Source organism: Ochotona curzoniae, unplaced genomic scaffold (genome assembly GCF_017591425.1).
Source record: "Ochotona curzoniae isolate NIBS_2020 unplaced genomic scaffold, NIBS_Ocur_1.0 contig_21, whole genome shotgun sequence".
Taxonomy (NCBI): Eukaryota; Metazoa; Chordata; class Mammalia; order Lagomorpha; family Ochotonidae; genus Ochotona; species Ochotona curzoniae.
The window spans coordinates 2,144,158-2,163,510 of NW_024465322.1; positions in this window are offsets into that span (position 1 = coordinate 2,144,158).

Sequence of the window (19,353 nt, forward strand, 5' to 3'; positions counted from 1 at the left end):
TTAAAAAAAACTATCCAAATTAAAATACTGTAGTATATTTTAGGTCAGATATAATGATGGCTGTTAGAAACATACCTTTCAAAAAGTTGGTATCAGACTTTGACAGATGAGCTTAGAGACTTTTGATGGTAGAAGTCCTAAATTCACTCACAGAAAAATGAATCTCCCTAAAATATAAGAGAAATTATTCTCTTCCTCTTTGAATAAGTAAAGTTTGGTCTGGCTAACCCATTCCTTGTGAGACTGGCAAGATCACCTTATGGTTGATTATAGAAAAGATGGGCTTAGGATGCATTTAAAGGAAACTGCAAATGTTGGAACCCTTGAGTCTTCTACTTGGATTGGAAAGTAAAACCTTTGAGTAACAACATGCAATGGCAGATTCCTAAGATTTAACTTCAAGCTGCACATGGTACAATGTCTTCCAATAGCCGCAGTGTGGGAAAGCAGCAGAGGACAGCTCAAGGCCTTGGGTCCCTGCTCACACATGAAACCCGTTGAAAGTTCCTGGCTCCTGGCTTTGGACCAGTCCTGTTCTGTCTGTGGCAGCAATTTGGGGAGTAAACCAACATATGAAAAGATCTCTATTTCTCTACTCTGTAATTCTGCCTCTGAAATGAAAAAATAATTCTTAAAAAAAAAAACACAGAAAAGTGCATTACTAAAATTTCTAAGAACTTCACCTGAGTTGTATTTGATGGCTGGCAGGAGAACATATTCAAAATTAAGACTGAGAATGACTCCCCTCTACACAGAAAAAACATATTGGTCCTCCCCCAGTCAGAATAAAGCTACAGCAATGAGTAAGAGTGGATATTAAAAAGCGATTTGGTACTAACATAAAAGATAAGAGCTCAATTGGCATGGCTAGTTTCTCAATAGGGAAATGAAAAAATGAGATGAAATTCATTATAAGTATGATTACACTTTTGTAATTCAAAGGAGATGAGGACATACAGGCCGGAAAGCTTTTGCATTTCCATAGTATTTGAGTCCAATTCAAACAAGTACACTCCAGAGAAGGCAATGTAAGGGCTATTGCTTGGTTCATTTATCAACTCATTTTTAAAATTGGTTAACTTTTAGAATATATTTAGTTCTTTAGTTGAAAGAGTGAAGAAGAGGGAGAGGCAGAGTTCTTCCATCTGCTAGTTCACTCCTCATGTGGCCACAACAGCCACAGCTGAGCCAAAGCTGAAGCCCGAAGCCAATAGCATCACACAGGTGGAAGAAAACCAAGCACCTGGACCAGTTTCTGATGCTTTCCCACATGTATTACTAGGGAGCTGATTCAGAAGTGGTGCCCATATGGGATGCAGCTATGCAGAAAATTTTAATAACCACAGAACAGTTTCCTTTTTAACATGTCACCCAGCCTTTCTCAATGATAATATCCGTAACACGCTATAATAACAAAATTGACACTAGTAAACTACTATTACCTTAAAAAACACACTCATAACTGGGATCCCAGCAAGGTTTCTATGCACTTAAAAAAAAATCTCTATATAACATTTTATCTCATTCTTAGACCCAACATTATAATTTGGATACAAATATCTTCAACGTATGTCTCCCTGGTACTGATGAGTTGTTGAAATTTCTGTTCAAGTTTTCTTTCCAGTACTACAGTATTTACAGCTAGTTTCTCTACCTCTCCCTCTCTCTCGCCATCCATCTCACTTTCTCATTCTTCCCTGATCCTTTAACTTCTTGAGTCTCAGATTTCATGTGCTAGAATGGGGAACTAGTCAACCACCTGAGGTGGATTCACTTGACGGCTTTTCTTATGTGAAGGCTTACTCACACAGATGTCTTTATTTTGAGAACCTCGCTGCTCAAGCTCCTTCCAGCCTGGCTCTTTTGCACTCCCCTCCTTGTGTTAGTACTGAGAAAGTGCTGTCTGTGCCTAGGTTTTACTCTACTGGACAGTAAATTCAAAAAAGAAGATTTAGAAAGCAGATGAATACTCTAATTCACCTTATGCCCTTCCATGCCCTGCCTTATTTAGTTCAAATAGTTGTTTTACATGATTCTCTAGCTTTTTATCATTTCAGGATGGGAGAAATTGTTGACAACGAACTATTCTGTAATAGCCTGAATCAGAAGTTTGAAAATCATTATTTGCACACACAGTTACAAATCATTCATATTTTAAGGCCTCTCCTATTACAGCTAATAGTAGCAAAACTATTGTTTAACTTCCTACCTTTCAATGACAAGTTCAGTGACCTTTCACTGTTTTAAATGTTTATAACATTTGTTAAATATTTATAATATTTAAATAGACTTTCAACATGTAGAACCTGAGTATAAATACACCAGACCTTTATACATGTCACATGTATGTGTGTTGGCTCATACGAGTGTGTGCATTTTTTTCTCACATGAACAATTTAACACACATAAACTATATCTCTAAACACTCGATCATAAAGTGCTATCTTCTTATGATGAAGCTTTTATTACATTTGCATAATAATGCACTCAGCAGAGGATCTTGGGCCAAAGAGGTCTGAAAAAGTTAACTCAATGTCAAAATTGCTAGCATGAGACATTAACTCCCAAGAACGCATTCCTCTTCCTTTTATACACTCATGTAATAAATAACGGTCATAATGAAACTATAAACATAATGAGGATTTTGGGTTATTGTGTAATTTCAAACTTCCAGAAGGGCTAATGCATGCCCCATCCATAATCAGTCATTTAAATTATTTGCTTAAAAGGACACTTAGTGGTTTAAAAAAAGAAAATATATTTTGGGAGAATTTTATCCTAAAAATAAATCTACCCAATTAGAAAGATTGAGTCATCCTTCCCTTCTTGTAGAACTTAATGAATGTCGTTAGCATGGGTTGTTGATCACAGAGGATGAGATATGAGACCCATTCGTCCTTCCTTATGTTTCCCACCCGGGGTTGGGGTGGGGGGGAGACTCCTCTTTGCAGGTGGATTTCTCAAGCTTTATCCTTCCTCTCCTCAAAGTATAAGAAGACAAATAGTGCATCTGGGGGAGTACGACTAGATTTAAATCTTTGCTTTTCAACTTATTAGTTATGGAAACTGAAGTATTTTTATTGAAGATTATTCTGTAGAAGAACATTTGAAACTTGAATAACATTTATCCAATACATTAAATCATGTTCCAAAATATATTTAGAAGTAGTGTGATACATAGATTGCTATGAATTCACACTTGTGTGTTTATCCATATGTGTATGAACACACACATATGTTTATGGGATGTTGTCTATGTGTTTTTATGCCTGTATATGTGACTATCAAGATATTATAAATTTAAACATTATTTCTCTTGTTCTCTAACAGAATTATTCCTTTTAGGGAATGAGTGTTTCATTAAAGGAAAGTTCACTGAGCCAACAATAGGAAATAAGAAGAAAAACTGGCAACTAATTTTATGGCAGTATGTCAGTGGGAGAGGAATGGAAATCCTTTTCTGAAGGCCAAAGTGAGAACACACTACTTTCAAGTGTCTCTTTAAAAGATGTGTATATACATTTGTATTTATATTTATACTTTTATTGATTTATTTGTTTGTTTTTTTCTGAAAGTGAGAATTACGGAGAGGAGGGACATAGATGACCAAAACTAAGAGCCAGGCCCTTCGTGAGTCTCCCACATGGTAGACAGGGGACCGAACACTTGTGTCATTTCTACTCTTTAATCAAGGTCATTGGTAGTGAGCTACCTCTGAACTGGAGTATCCAGGACTCAAATCGGTGCCCAAATAGGATGTTGGTGCTACAAATAATGGCTTTACCTGATGTGCCACAATGCCAGGCCCTAGTAGCTACGTTGTTTGATAACCATTCAGTTTTATACACTAGCCCAAGGAACAAGGTCACAGTTAGACAGTCTCAGTCTTGGAATGTGGCACTACAATCACACAGCAGTGGTACACTGGATTATGAAAAAAGACCCTCAAGCCAAAGATGCTCCACCACCCAAAAAGAATCTTACAAACGCTAGGCTTAAAATTCACTTTTTAAATTTAGTTTTTCTAGTGCAGATGATTCCAGATTGATCATTTAGAAACCCCTTGGGGAGAGAAGTGGGGTGAACTGCTAACCTGTGGGCCAAGAAATCACAAGAGGCTAATAAATCATTTCAGCTTAGCATGCAGAACCGGCAAGGCAGGAGAAAATTATCAGAAAAGCAGAGACAAAAGTCTTTCAAAAAATCCCACAAAGCATAAAGGACATGAATCTCAACAGAAGAGAAGAACGTTTGCTTGTGGAGGAGAAAAGTGAGGGAACAGAAGGAAGACAAAAGAGAAAATGAAATTTTCAAATATCAGTAGGGAGTGCACGACACACAGTCCATACAGAGTGGGAGAAAGAAGGCAAAGCAGAGGCACGCAGAACAGGCCAAATGCAAGGGCAGAAGACGGTATCGATGCAAAATGAGGGCAATGAGCGCTGTGAGAGCAGCTGGCACTGGCGATCTCCCATGCTTTGTGAGCTTGGCAACAGCTGGATGCTGCAGTATTTGCCATCCTGACTCCCAGTAACCACCAGGACAGAGATTTTTTTGACGTGTGAGACAAATATCCTAGCTGAAGAGATCATCGTAAGCTTCATGGCTGTCGTCGTGGATTTACTGCCGCCTTGAGCAAACAAAGTCGGGTTACTGACCCTACGTCAACAAAACTTCCTCTCCTTCAGAAGTGGTGTGACAACACATCTCCATGTAAACCTGGATAGTAAAACAGAGCTGTGGTCAGAGGACCCATGCTCAAACAGGAGCTGGAGCCCAGCACGGCAGCCTAGTGGCTAAAGTCTGCACCTTGCATGCGCCAGGATCCCATATGGGTGGTGACTCGTATCCCCGCTGCTCCACTTCCCCACCAGCTCCCTGCTTGTGGCCTGGGAAAGCAATAGAGATGTTCCACTCTTTGGCAACCAGACCTGCTCTCAGTTCTTTATCTACAAATGGGAGTCGTATGATTGCTTGTGTCATAGTTATTACAGCTATTCAATGTGCTGAGTCACCTGATGTACTCAGAATGTACCCTAAAGAGTCTGTGCTGTTAAATGAATAAATGAAAAGTACGTGTGCCAATGAAAAGTATATAATAAACACTCACTCGATAGATGCTTAGTGAGTTTCTCCTCATTTCCTGGCACTAGGAACTTCTAACCCTGCTGTCAAACAAACAAAAATGCCAACAAACTTATGACATCCTCATCATTCTAGTGTAAGCATTATAAATTGATAATGATCATGATATCCTGTTCTGCTGCAATCTGTTTAGATATATTACTACGATGAGCTGAACCTCAGTGCTTCTAAAATTCACATACTGACGTTCTATAACTTAGTGTGGCCCTATTTAGAGTGAAAAATTAAGCGTGGGGGCAGGCATTGTGGCATATCTCATGCTGGAGTGGCTGATTCAAGTCCTGGTGACTCTTCATTCTACATCAGGCTTCCTGTTAATGTGTGTGGGAGACAGCAGATAATGACAGCCCAAGCATTGAACACCTGCCACCCGAGTGAGAGACCTGGATATTGTTGTTGGCTCCTGGCTTTGGCCTGGTGCAGCCTGGGCAGCTGTGGCATTTGGAAAGTGACTAGAGAATGGAAGTTTCTCTCTCTCTCTCTCTCTCTCTCTCTCTCTTTCTCTCTCCCTTTCATTGTTTTTCCTACCATTAAAATAAATAAGCTTTTCTTTTATATAAAAAAAAAAAGATTTTTCAACTTTATCTAAATGACAAAAAGAGAGAGATCTTGCACCCACTGGGGCATAACCCATAATTCTGCAGTGGCGATGGTTGGGCCAACCAAAAGCAGGAGCCCAGAACCCTGTTTTGTTCCCTTCTACGTATTCAATCATTATTTACCTTAAGGAATAATTTAGTGTCAAAATAAAAGAACTAAAACACTATTCCTCATGTCAAGAGATCTAATGGTCTTCTGAGACTAACATTACAAGAAGCATGTATTTGGTGAATCATCCCATTGGGCAGTTTTCAAATGAACATTTTGAAATCACAGTTTTCTAGCTGGGGTCTCACATCTTCGCCCATGTAATATTCATTTACAAACCTTGGACACCAAAGCCAATGTATGGAACCATAGCTTTCCTAGAGCATGTAAACACCACAAGTTGCCCTCTCCTAGGATTTCATTACCTCGTGAAGAGCCCCAGTGGGAAACCCAGTCTGAGACCATAAAGAGCAGATGTTGAAGGTGAGGAATTGGGGTCTCAGGTAACGAAAGAGCTGAGCCTTGAAACAAGAAGTCTGCAAGGTGACCAAGCAGTTCTCATCAGGTAAAAAGATTAAGAAGCAAAACGCTCCATACCTCCCTGACACAAGGATCCACAGTGTCTACGGAAACCTGGAGTCAAATGGGCTTTCCTGCGAGCGTGCAAGAAACATAAGCAAAAATACCATCTTAGACCCATGTGAGAGGAAGGCATGTATCCTGCCACCTCTCTCTGACTCTCCAATCTCCTGACAAGATCTGTCATCCACCGGGTCCAAATAGAGTCCAGTGGACATGAACCCTCGGGTTTGCATTCAGTGATGGTTGTCGTTTCTGCGATACACAAAAGACCATTTCAAAAAGCATAGATATTGAGAAATAGATCTGCAGCCATGCAGCAATATAATTGTCAGCTCGTGGGCCTTATAGGACCAGCCACCACGCCACTGCAAAATTTCTTGAAGAAGTCGGTCCAATTATTCCATACACTGTCTCACATGGTCTTTAAAGCAATTTCAAACTGTTCTATTCATGTGCTGTATTCCCTAGACAAAATTTAATGCAGGCTCGTTGAACACCCCTGTCTACAAATTTCCCCATCCCCTGTACAGGATACCAAAAGTTCCAATGCGATAGGGCAGTTGCCTATATGTTTTGGTTGGCTAGCAGCTCTGGTGGTGGCTAGAGCACTGGCATGGTCATAATATTTAGATAGCAGTGTGATTTCTCATCATGAAAAGAGTTTTCCCTCCGCCTTAGATCATTTTAAATTCAATCATGGGTGAAAAAGAAATAATTTTCTGTGTCTAAAGCTCAATGTCATCCATTTGGGATCAAAATGAAAGTCTCTCACATTTCAAATGCAGAAAGTGAAAACCAGATGTACTAAATGATATAAGCACTACTACATAACAAATTACTGGCATAGCCAGAATGAAAACAGAGGAGTTTAGCTACTTTTACCACATACTAAGCTATTTCCAATTCATTTGCAATAGAACAAGGACAGAAAGAACAGCTTCTGTTTTTGTGAGCAAGCAGTGTGTGTTCTCTAAGTCGGTTTGTAGGCGTCTGCAGTCCGTGGCTGTCCATGGCTTTGGAGAAGGTGTTAATGGATAAACATATGGCTCTAGAACACCCTGTGATTGTTTTGACTTTCAGGGTATTGATACCACGTGACAACCATGTTGATTTAAGCTCTATCTTCTTCCTGGACATTGACTTCGAAAAGAGATTGGGAATTTGGTTAACGGCAAATGATACTAGTCAACTTGATCATCTAAGTAATACTGCGTAATCTGTATTCTGCTGCTGATAATGATGATGTTCACACTGCAACAAAGATGCCGATAGTAATCCACAACATTCAGAAGTTGAAAGCAATTATGGAGAAATGATAAGAAAAGGTAATTTGGCTTGGAAATTAAGTCTTTGTGTTAAGGTGAACGGTCGGATTAGAACTACTGAAGGCGGAGGGCTGCCAAAAAAACAATGAAAAACAGGTAGGGCATCTGCTTGGCCCACTCCTTAGACCACCCAAAAGATTAAATGTTATGTGTATGAATTTGAGATGCTTGTCAGGCATGGGTTGCAGTTAGTCCTGAAAGATGAAACTTTTTTAAGAACAGAGCAGGGCTATTGGTTGAGCTACAGAGAAACAAAGGGAGATGAGAGGAAAGTTATAAAATGAAGAAGTCAAAGTAAGGGAGGAATAGAGAGCAAGAGAGAAAGGGAGGCAAACTTGTTTCAGAGAGCTTCAAAAGAGAAGAAACACGGCTGATGATGGCCAAGTCGTTTTCACTTTATCCTTTTTCTAAAAAAATGCATTTAGTTCTTTGAAAGGCAGCTTTGTAGACAGAAAGGGAGAAAGGAGGGGGAGAGGCAGAGAGCTCTTGTCAGCTGTTGGTTCACTCCTCACATGGTGGCAACAGCTAAGGTGAGGCCAGGCTGAAGCCAGGAGCCAGGAGCTTCATCCGGGTATCCCACATGAATGCAGAAGCCCAAGGCCCAATCCCTTGGGCCAACTTCCTCTCTCTTAACCAAGCACATTCACAGGCAGCTGGATTGGAAGTGGAGACCCAGGATATATACATATACATATACGAAGCATCTCTGAGACAATTAGCAGAATTCCTATTTAAATTCTGATACTGCAGATAGTTAGGTTCTATATTCTTTGCAAACGAGGAGAGGGAAAGAAAAGAACTAAGAATGTTATTGATAATACGTGTCCAAAGGAAACAGCACCTGCCTCCCTCGGGTGTGTTTGTGCCGTTGGAGTTTATAAGGCGGTACTCAAACATGGTAGAGCAGTCACATATCTAAAGGAAAAAAGCCAAGAACAATCCTATCATAACACTGTAAGGCAAGCCTTGGTTTCTCCTGAATATAAAACAAGAACAACACTACAAAGTTTGTTTAGTTGTGATTGTTGTGCTAGCATTTAGTTGGAAGTTGGGCCAGGTCCAAGCCAGGAGCCAGGAGCTCCACTCTGGTTATATCCAAGCAGCTCACCCATCTGCTGCTGCTCTCCCTGGCACGTTAGCAGGGAGCTGGATCGGTAGTGAGGAGGTGGATGGGAACTAGGATTCGGATATGGGATGCTGGGGGTCGTGAGTGGCAGCTTAAGCAACTACACCGCAGTGCTGGCTAGTTGCATCCACATTTACATATTCATGTTTATAAATATTTACATATTCATTTTTATTGCGTTTTCTTCTTGTCATTATGTAAACATTCAGTTTTGTAAATCAATTCCTCAATACTCTAGGAGTTCACTCTAATTCAGCTCAGATCTACCGCTTACCCACATTTGACTATTTTCCTATCTTCGCTGAAGCATCAAGTGTGGTTCACTCCCCCCTTCTTTTCCTCTCACTACTTTTTCTTTTCTTGCCCTCCTGCTCTTTTGACTTCCTTCTATATACTGAAAGGCTTTACTCAAAAAAATCATCTTATTGCAAACATTGTTTAGAGGCTTTGTTTCCATGGATATTAACCAAAAGCCCTGCTCTGTTCCTAAGTTTCATCTTTCAGGTGTAACTGGAACCCATGCGTAACAAATATCTCAAAGGCAAACACATGATTTTTTCAGAGAGTAGATCTTGACATTTGTACTGGACAACAAAAGGAAGATGAGTATGAAATGATATTGTTCGTTGATATTTTTGCTTGGACTAACTGACTGATATAGGTTGTAAATCAAAATCCACCTTTTGAAAGTATTTTTGAATTAAGACAACATTTTACTCATGCGACCCATTGATTTATAATTTTTTAATAACCTTCCAGAGGTTAATATCACTAATGCAGTACATCTCAGCCACTTATAACTATTTAATTTTGTCCTAAGAATGAAAAACTGCATCCTGACTTTCAAACCTTGAAAGTTCTGATGGAAATAATTTAAAATTCTGCTTGCATCATCTCAGGGGAATAAGTTTACAATTTTGTGATTAAAAGGGTAAAGAATTCTATTTAAGTCTTACGTACACTTTTATTTTTTTCTATAAATTTTCAAACTCTTCTTTTCAAATGGACCATGGTGTTTGCCCTTTTAAATTTATGATGGATGCCAGACAATTAACATTAGCAGGACAACTGAAATGTGAAATCAATGGGCCTGCTACAGTAATTTCAATGCAATGATCATGGCATGTCAAAGTGTTTTATTACAGACTGCAATTTTTTTCTTTTCTTTTAACCTAAACTTATAATTTTGTTATGAGGGTACTTTAAAGACATCTATGGAAGAATAAAATAAAAAGGAAAGTTGCTTTTGGTGCAAAAGAATTTTGAAATCCATGCACTTTGTATATGATGCATTTTCATGAAATGGCTAAGCCCCCAGCTTAGATGCCAGGTTTCAATGTCAGAGTGCCTGGGTTCACATCCCACTCCAGTTCTGGTCCAATTCTAGCTCTCCTAACTGACCTGAGAGGCAGTGGGAATGGAGCAGCTCTGTACTGTCCTGCTCCCTGTGTGGGACACCTGAACAGAGCTGCCAATCCCTGGCTCTTCTCCCCATGCCTCCAGCCCCACAGAAAGGAAACCAGCAGAGCAGAGCCCTCTCTGTGCCCATCTGCTTATCTCTCAGCCTTTTCAACTTTTTAAAACTGTCAAATCAAACATTTTGAGACTAGAACAGAAAACTAAAAATAAGTTGTGGTATTATGAAAATGCTCCTCCCACCCCGCTCTGTAGGATGTCTGTAGAATGGAAGATAATGTGCTGTATGTATATATTTTTAAATCTAGTAGAAAGGATTTTGAACAATTTTACTGTAAAGAAATGGTCAATATTTGAGAAGATAAATATGTTTCCTCCAATCTGAATATTACACGATGTATTCGCACATTGGAATGTCACAGGGTCCCTCGTAAGTTTATGTAGTTTTAGGAGAAGTTGTTGTGGCATAGCAGGTTAGAGCGTGGCCTGAGATAGCCACATGGCATAGCTCAGTGCTCACTAGAGTGTTTCCTGGCTTCAGATTAAGCTTCCTGCTGCTTATCTTGGAAGGCTTCCAAGAAGGCTCCAGATAATTGGGTTTCTGCCATCTTATGTGGTAGACCTGAACGCAATTCTTGGCACTTGGCTCCAGCCTAATCCAGCCTTGGCTGTTGAGGACATTAGGGACAAGAAGCAGCAAATGAGAAATCTTTCTCTCTCAACCCCGACTGGCCACTGACCACTTGTCTTACATTTCCCACCGCCATGCCTCACACGACCTGTGGCAGACCATGCCTGTGGCTCCTGCTGTGTGATGACTCTGATGTGATTCTTGGCGCTGACCCCAGCTCTGAGCCAGCTTCTGACTGGCTGGCAGTGCTCTGCTGCCACCTGAGCCCTGTGCATGCCAATGTTTGTGGCATGTTGGAAACAGGCTTCTGGCTGGTGACTCTGCCTTTGGAATAGCATACTTTTGTACTTGCTAGAAAATCAAACCCAAGGCTAACCAGCTTCATTTTATACAGAATAGGAAAGAAATAAAAAGCATGTGGACTTTGGGTGAGCTGATAGAAGCTGTGCACGGTCATCCACGTGGGATCATGGGATCCACATGGGATTAAGCACATGGGAACACTTCTGTTGCACTTGCATTTGTATTCACTCAAGTGAATTCTCTGGTCCCTTGGTTTTAAAATATTCATCACAAATATCATGAATTTCAAAACCACTACCAAGAATTATACTCTCTTTTATTTGTTTCTCAGTTCAAGCTGGCAGCTTCCAAAATGCATTTCACAATTGGTTTACCTGTAAGAAATGATATATCCTTGATCATATTGTGAATGGTGTTGATGGGGCGTTAAAGAGTGAGAAACAATTGTAGGAAACAAATATCTTTGCAAATTATTTTATCATCACATCTCAAGTCTGAAAACCATAGTCTCTTTTGTTGTTATTTTTTCTTTTTGTTAATGTATGTATCTTTGGTTCGTTTCAAAGTGAGTGACAAAGAGATAGGAATAGTTAGAGTGAGAGAGATTGTCCACCTACTGGTTCCCTTTCTAAATGTTCACAATATACCAGGCTGGGCCATGCTGAAGACAGAAAGCTAGAACCACAGCTAGGTCTCCACCAAGGGTGGCAGGCATCTGATCACTTGGGCCATCTTTGAGTGCCTCCCAGGATACACTGGCAGGAGCTTGGATGGAGGGCAGAGTGGCTGGGACTTGAACTATGCATGTTCAAGTATGTTCAGTATGCATGCAGATATTCCCACGTGTCAGCTTAACCCATTTGCATCATAACACTTGTTTCATCATCATTCTTCTAAACTTAGGGAACGTATCTTTTAAAACACATGTGGCTATATGGAAAAACCCAAATACCTATCCATAAAAGGAATGGATAAAGAAACTGTGGTACATATACTCTATGGAATTCTATGCGTCCATTAAAAAGAATGCAATTCTACCTTTTGCATCAAAATGATTCCAACTAGAGACCATTATGCTCAGTGAAATAAGTCATTTTCAAAAAGACAAATACCATATGTTCTCTCTGATATAAGGCAAACTACACGCAAAACATAAATTCTATAGACCCGTAGGTAAGCATGTATGTGCATATATTCATCTAGAAAAGCTGTATGATAGAAACTAGCATACTGAGAGGTGAAGATATATCGCAGTGTGCCTCTCTATTCCCAAAGAGAAGATGAATTTCCAAAGAAATTGTTAAATTTATCTTCATAATGAGATGCTGGACTTTCTGCCATTGTCTGTAACAACAATTTCAGGATGCGCTTAAATAGCAGAATGACGGACTTGTGAATGTAGTTGAAGCACTACGCCATTGCAGTAAGAGGGGGAATCATTTGTGCAGAGAGAATAGGAAGGGTGAAAGTAAAAATCCTTAAGCCTATGGAATTGTAGCATGAAAAATGAATGGATTCTTTAAATGTGACTATATTCCACTTTATACTATTCATAAATATTTTATAATATTTAATTGCTATAGCCATTTATTCATAAACATTTTAATCGCTTACTCCTTTTCAATAGCCAGCATGTAAAGTTATAAGTACATATACTCTTGACAAATTGGATCTTTTTGACATTATATTTATGAAAGATTTGCAGGCAAATGTAAGTTATAGTGTAATTTACCTGACACACAAAATAGGATACTTGGCTAAAAGATATTTGAATGAGAATATTTGCCATTCTTTCCTGAATTGAAATGTGATTTCGATAGCTGTTTATATTAATTTAAACATACTTACTAGAAAACTATAAAGTTAGAGGAATATAAGTTTTATTTAAAGTAGCTAAATGGTTTGAAGCAAAGTGCATGTTAGATACCCACATTTTCTTCATGTTAAGAAAAGAGTCTTATTCCATTTGATTACATAAATGCACTCCCTAGGGGATATCATTTTAACATCACTTCCTGTCAAACTAATACATTAAGACCAATGTTCCAAATATTCTAACCCATTCAACCAAAAACATCCCCCAAAGTGAAAAGCATTGCAGTTACACTGTAGTTTCAAAGTAACAACTAGCCTATGGTTAGTCGTGTGAATATTTGGAATAAATGAAAACCCAATGAAATAGAAACAGAGAAACATAGCAGGGCTATCCTTAAATATAGCCAAAAGAATCTTCAATGGGTCGGGAACACAGACTCCTATAACCATGAGGATTATAAGTAGATAGAAAAAAAAAAGGAGTTCTAATAAAACATTAGTTTCTTCTGTGTGTATGTCTTTTGTTTCCAAATTTGTTTCTAAGATCTGATATTGTGAAAGGGAGAGGGGCACTCCACTGAACATCTGTAATACCCAGCTGCACACTGACGTTTTGGTAAGACTTGATGGATGGTGCAGTTGAATGTAGATTTACGAATGTGGCCCAAGCCCAGTTTCCTCCTATTTCGACAATGAAACACCGCAGGGCTTAATATTAAGTGTTTAGTGGGATGGAGACCAGGAGAGCATTATTCTAGCAACACACAGAGAATAAGAATGAGTGAGTCCGTCAGTGTTACTTCCGACCCCAAAGGCCCAGAGCTTATCACAGCTGCTCCACCTATGAAATGATTTCCAGTCACCCAGCCTCCCCGGGCAGCGCCCCTTGTTGCAGCCCACCGGAAACTCTCAAGAAGTTCTGTTTTGCCCACCGATTTTATGTGCCATGTTCCTTGGTATTAAGGTTCTCTGCTTGCTAAATGTAATCACACAAGTGAAGGCATAAAAACACAGCCTGGCTTGACTGGAAGTTCTTGAAAGAACACATCAAGACACTGAGGGTCTGAAGAATGTGTGTGTGTGAAAAGTACAGACGACTGTAGCCCTGCTTCTCGCAGACACATTTGTCTCCATGTAAAAGAAAATTGCATGAATTTTATTTTAAAAATTAAAAAAAATAATAGTTGTAGAGATTACTAATTTTTTTTGAGAAAGTTTGAAAGGAATGCTGAATTTTTCTATGGCCAAATGACAATGTGCATGACCCGCGAATGACCCTATAAATGACACCATTTTCACACACAGATATTCAAAGGTAAGGTTCGTCCTGTACACCTCCTAAAATGCTAGAATTGTAGAGCTGCATCTGGACGGCACAGGTCCAACGACCTGGAGCATCTGCTGCTTTTACAGGTGCACTGGAGCTTCCTCCAGGTCTCCAACATGGGGACAGGGGCCCAAGTGCCTGAGCCATCCTCCAGTGTTTAACCAGGTCACAAGCAGGTAGCTGGACAGGAAGTGGAGCAGCTGGACTTGAATCAACACACACATAAGGCACGTAGGTGGAAGATCAGCCCGATACACTACAGCACCAGACAGCTTTGCTCATTTTTAATCTGGTTTTCTATTTCCTGGCTACTGAGTTGTTTGAGCTTCTTATACGTTATGAATAGTAATCCCTTCTCAGAAGCAGAGCTTTCACATTTAAAACACTCATTTCAGCAGGATGTCTTTGTTTAATTCACTATTGTAGCTTCAACTTGTCTCCTAAGATTGCTTAAGACTGCACTACCTAAATGACCTGCTCCTGTGTGCCTTGAAACATAAGGTTGTGCTTACTTTACTATCACAAGAATATGTGAATCTGGGTCTTGTTCATGTCAAAACATGAATTACACGGACCTTGTATTTCACCTGAGGATCACCAGTTCTGCAAACCAGCCCTGCTTCTTCCATTTTCTCTGCTACTCCATTCTCCATTGCAATCAGGGCCAAAGTGATACTGACTTCAGAGAACTGTACATCACAATTCTCATTAGAATTGGACGAAAGGAATCGAAATAAATGTATTTCCTGGAGAAGCTTGCCCCTTCTCCATTCAGCTTTCAACTGTCAGTATTCTGCATGCGTATCTTTCTCAGCTTCACTTCCTGATACTTACATATTTCATCTTGACAGGGAATTACCAAGATAAACATTAATTCCGAACCCATCCAAATGTAAAATCATTGAAATCCCTTCACTTACTGGGCATTATTTTACTGATCACCAGTGAGATGCAGATTGAATTTCTGCGGGAAAACGGAAATGCTTTGAAAATCTTGACCGTAAGCATCAGTGAACTCATGAACAGAATCTGGGCTGTGTATGCGTTTGATTAGACAGCCTCGTTCCTGTAGCACTTTCAATTTTCTTAACCTCTTGAAGCAGCATATTGTGTTTTCCTATAAACAGGTCCTTTTCTATTCCTGAGGTTCTCTTAAAGAACCAATACAATTGACCCAAGAATTAAAAAACTGATATCAACAGAGTTGGGTAATATAAATGGGTTGATGGAACATACTACTAACTGACATTAAATTTGCATTGCTTAGGTCTATTTTTCCAGACTACCTGAGCCATCCTTGGTAGTTGTAGCAAGCAACCTAGATTGGACAGCATGAAAGAGAACATGGGTTCAAATATCCGCTTCCTCATGACACACCTGTTTCATCTAGCACTGGGGGTATTTCAAAGAAGTATGGCAGTGTGATGAGTATTTCAGACTAGGGTAACTATCCAGCAAGCGTCAGTGTGACAAATCAATTTGATGGGAACAGTATGGGAAAGGAGCGAAGGGGGCCTGCGCGCTCAGAACACTTGATGGAGTGTTGGGTTGCCCCCTCACTAGTGAGGAATCCAGGATTTAACTGAAAGACCTTGCAAGCAGCAAACAAAGGCTCATTTCTTCGCTGCATGCTCCAATCGCTAATGTTGCCATAGAAACATAAGGCTTAAAAGAGGCATTTTTTTTAACAGACCAGACTGACAAATGAACAAACTTTTACTGGAAGCTCCAGTATGTCAGGATCGGCCCTCTCTAAACCACAAAAGGGAAGGAGCTTGATAATGGGTTGTACTAAGCAAAGATTTTACAAGCATTAGAAGGGTGGTTGATGCGTTCCTGGAAAAGTGGTTGACTTTCCCAAAATTCAAAGCTAATACAGGATTCATTCCCTCTGCTGTGTCATTCAAATCATAGGGTGTAAGCCAATCCCAGTTGCATCACAATATGTTTCCCAGAAAATTATTGCTCCTTATTCGTTTTGTTTGGGTGTTTTGTTCGTGTTACTACATATGAATATTTGCCAAGTTATGTTCACTGAATTAATGCATTATTCACTCTGCTGGTACCTCTATTGCAGCTGTATGTTGGTCATTGCAGGCAGTTTCAAGCATATACATATGTATATATATATATATACATATTTGCATATCAAGATGTAATGCTAAATCCCATTAGTCAAAGGCCACCAGAAACATACCAACTATCAGACTCTCAGGCATATTCATTTACGGCACTGGGGAAAGTCATGTACTGTGGGGACTAGGATAGGATTATTTTGTATCTGGTTTTATCCTGGGTAAGTAGAAGGAAGTATTGGGCTTGTTTGGGGTTGTGTGTGTCAGGGAGTTGGGCTAATTTGTAAGTAGAAAGCATATATTCACTCCCCAAATGGTCTTTATGGTCAGAGTTTAGCTGATCCAAAGCCAGGAACCAGGAGTCCTCTCCAGGTCTCCCATTTGGATGCAAGAGCCAAAGACCTTGGACTATCTACCACTTCTTTCCCAGGCCATAAGCAAGTATCTGGATTGGGATCTGGTATGCCATTGCTGCAGGCAGAGCTTATCCTGCTATCCCATGTGCTGGTCCCAACAAGTAAATTTTACATGTTGTGGTAGCTATTTAAGTTTTATTTAAACTCTTAGTTATGTACATTATTGAAACTGTTTCTGACCAATATGATCAACAGCTAGTAGAAAATGTCAAATCCTGTGACTTTTTAAAATTATAACTTCCTTGTTATTGTCACTTGGGTGACTTTTTATAAAATTAAGTGCCCTCATATGTTCACATACGTTTACATGTCTTCATTATGGCATATTCTTCAAAAGCTCAGTAGGTTCTTTGCTCAGCTTAGTATACAAATACATAGCCAAGAATCATCTAAACCACCCAGAAGGTTCAACCTCACCTCAAACTCTTCTATTGCTGACATTTCTATCTAAATGAAGTCAAACGAAATATAGGTAAATAGAGCATCAACTGAGCACCAAGAAAAATTACAACATACCTGTGTGACATTCATTGAAATTTCAACGACTGATGCTATTCCTTTTGGTGCTGATTTCAGCCAACCTGTAGTAGTTAATTTCTCTCCCCCAACTTTAAAATTTCCTCAAAAGACATCAATGTAAATAAGAGAATAAGATCTATCTGTATTTGTGGATGACATAATCCATTGCAGATCTAATTCTAAAAAAATCCACCAAAATCCTAAAAGAAGTAAGAGCGTTTTAAAAAAAAAATTGTGGGTACAACCTCAATATACTAAAGTCAACTGAATTTTTACAGACAAGTGGCCCAAAAGAGAATTTGAGAAAGTTACTCTATTTATAGTAGCATAGAAAGAATACAACATTTCAGAATAAACAGTAAAAAAAAAAAAGTATAAGACATACCAGAAACTACAAAATATTACTTAAGGAAATTAAAAAGAACCTACATAATGAAAAGGCCTTTCATGTTTATGCAACAGAAGATTTAATACTGGAAAGACAATAGTATTCTCAGAATTGCCATCCTTATAAAACTACAGGTTAACCTTTCGAAGAAATTAGGAAACTGATCTTAAATTCACATGGAAATTCATTTGACTTCAGTAAAAGACCAAACACAGCTTACTACAACGCATTACAAAGTTATATTAAGAAAAAAAAATTAAAAAGCTCTATTAATACGAATGGTGTGGATCAACACACAAACAGAATTGAATCACTAGATAGAATCAAGAGTCCAATGATAAGCTTTTACATTTAAGTAAATTGATTTTCGGCAGGGTATTTAGACAATGAAATGAATGGAGCTGATTCAACTGAACAGGTGTATAACCACAAATTTAGACCTTGTGATTACAGAGAAATATGTGGAATATGTCTATACTTTTTGTTATTAAGTGATTCTTTCCTACCCTGCCCTCCTTACATGAAAATTGTCAATGAAAGCCAGTGCTTTCAGCCGTCACTGTTCCTCTGAAGAGAACAAACTATCTTCTTTAAACAATTTTGTCTTTTCTTTCCAACAGCTTCTTCTCGGCCCTCATGCTACTACTATAGTCTCTGGTTTTCCAAATGAGCCCTCTTTGAATTGTGTTTGCAACATGGCACCTTGCTGGAGTTTTGATTGACACATTATGTTAACATTTCAACACAAGAAACATATAAGTTGCTAGCTGGTAAAAGGCAGGGACCAGTTCTTGCATCTCCTTGTTATTGACACAGTGCTTTATATTTAATGTTACTTAAGATACTTTTGCTGACTAATCAAGTTGGCTATTTTCTTTTTTTTTTTTTTTTTTTTTTTTTTTTTTTTATTGTTGCTTACATTGTATTATGTAGTACAGTTTTATAGGCGCTGGGGATTCCCCCCACCCCTCCCATAACCCTCCCCCCATGGTGGATTCCTCCACCTTGTTGCATAACCATAGTTCAAGTTCAGTTGAGATTCATTGCTTGCAAACACATGCCTAGCATAAAGTTCAGCGTCTTATTGTCCAGATAAGTTCAGTGGCCTCTTGGGGAGACCTTCTATGGTCTGAAGATAGGTCTAACAGAGTAAAGATCCGGTCAGTTAAAAGCCCCAACAAGGCCTCAGTATCAATATACAACATTATGGAATTAATTGACATAGTAATGGGTAGACAATATGTTAAAAATAATGCAAGTTCCATTCTTCGAAACATCTGGGTTGAGACAGTATCAATGACCGGTTCAAAAAATAACCAACAACCAAACAAAAAATTACAGGTTAAATCAAGGCAAACATGTGGTATCTAATCTTTTGGGATTCACTCATTTCCCTTAGCATTATAGTTTCCAGTTGGGCCCATTTAGCCACAAAGAACTGCATTTTGTTTTTTTTAATAGCTGAGTAGTATTCCATGGAGTAGATGAACCAAAGCTTTCTTATCCAATCTTCTGCTGATGGGCATTTCGGTTGCTTCCATGTTTTTGCAATTACTGATTGTGCTGCAATGAACATAGGGATGCATGTTGGTTTGTCGTAAAACAGGTGTTTTGGATATATTCCTAGGAGTGCTATTGCTGGGTCATATGGTATGCAGATTTTGAGTTGTTTGAGTGTTCTCCAGACTGATTTCCAT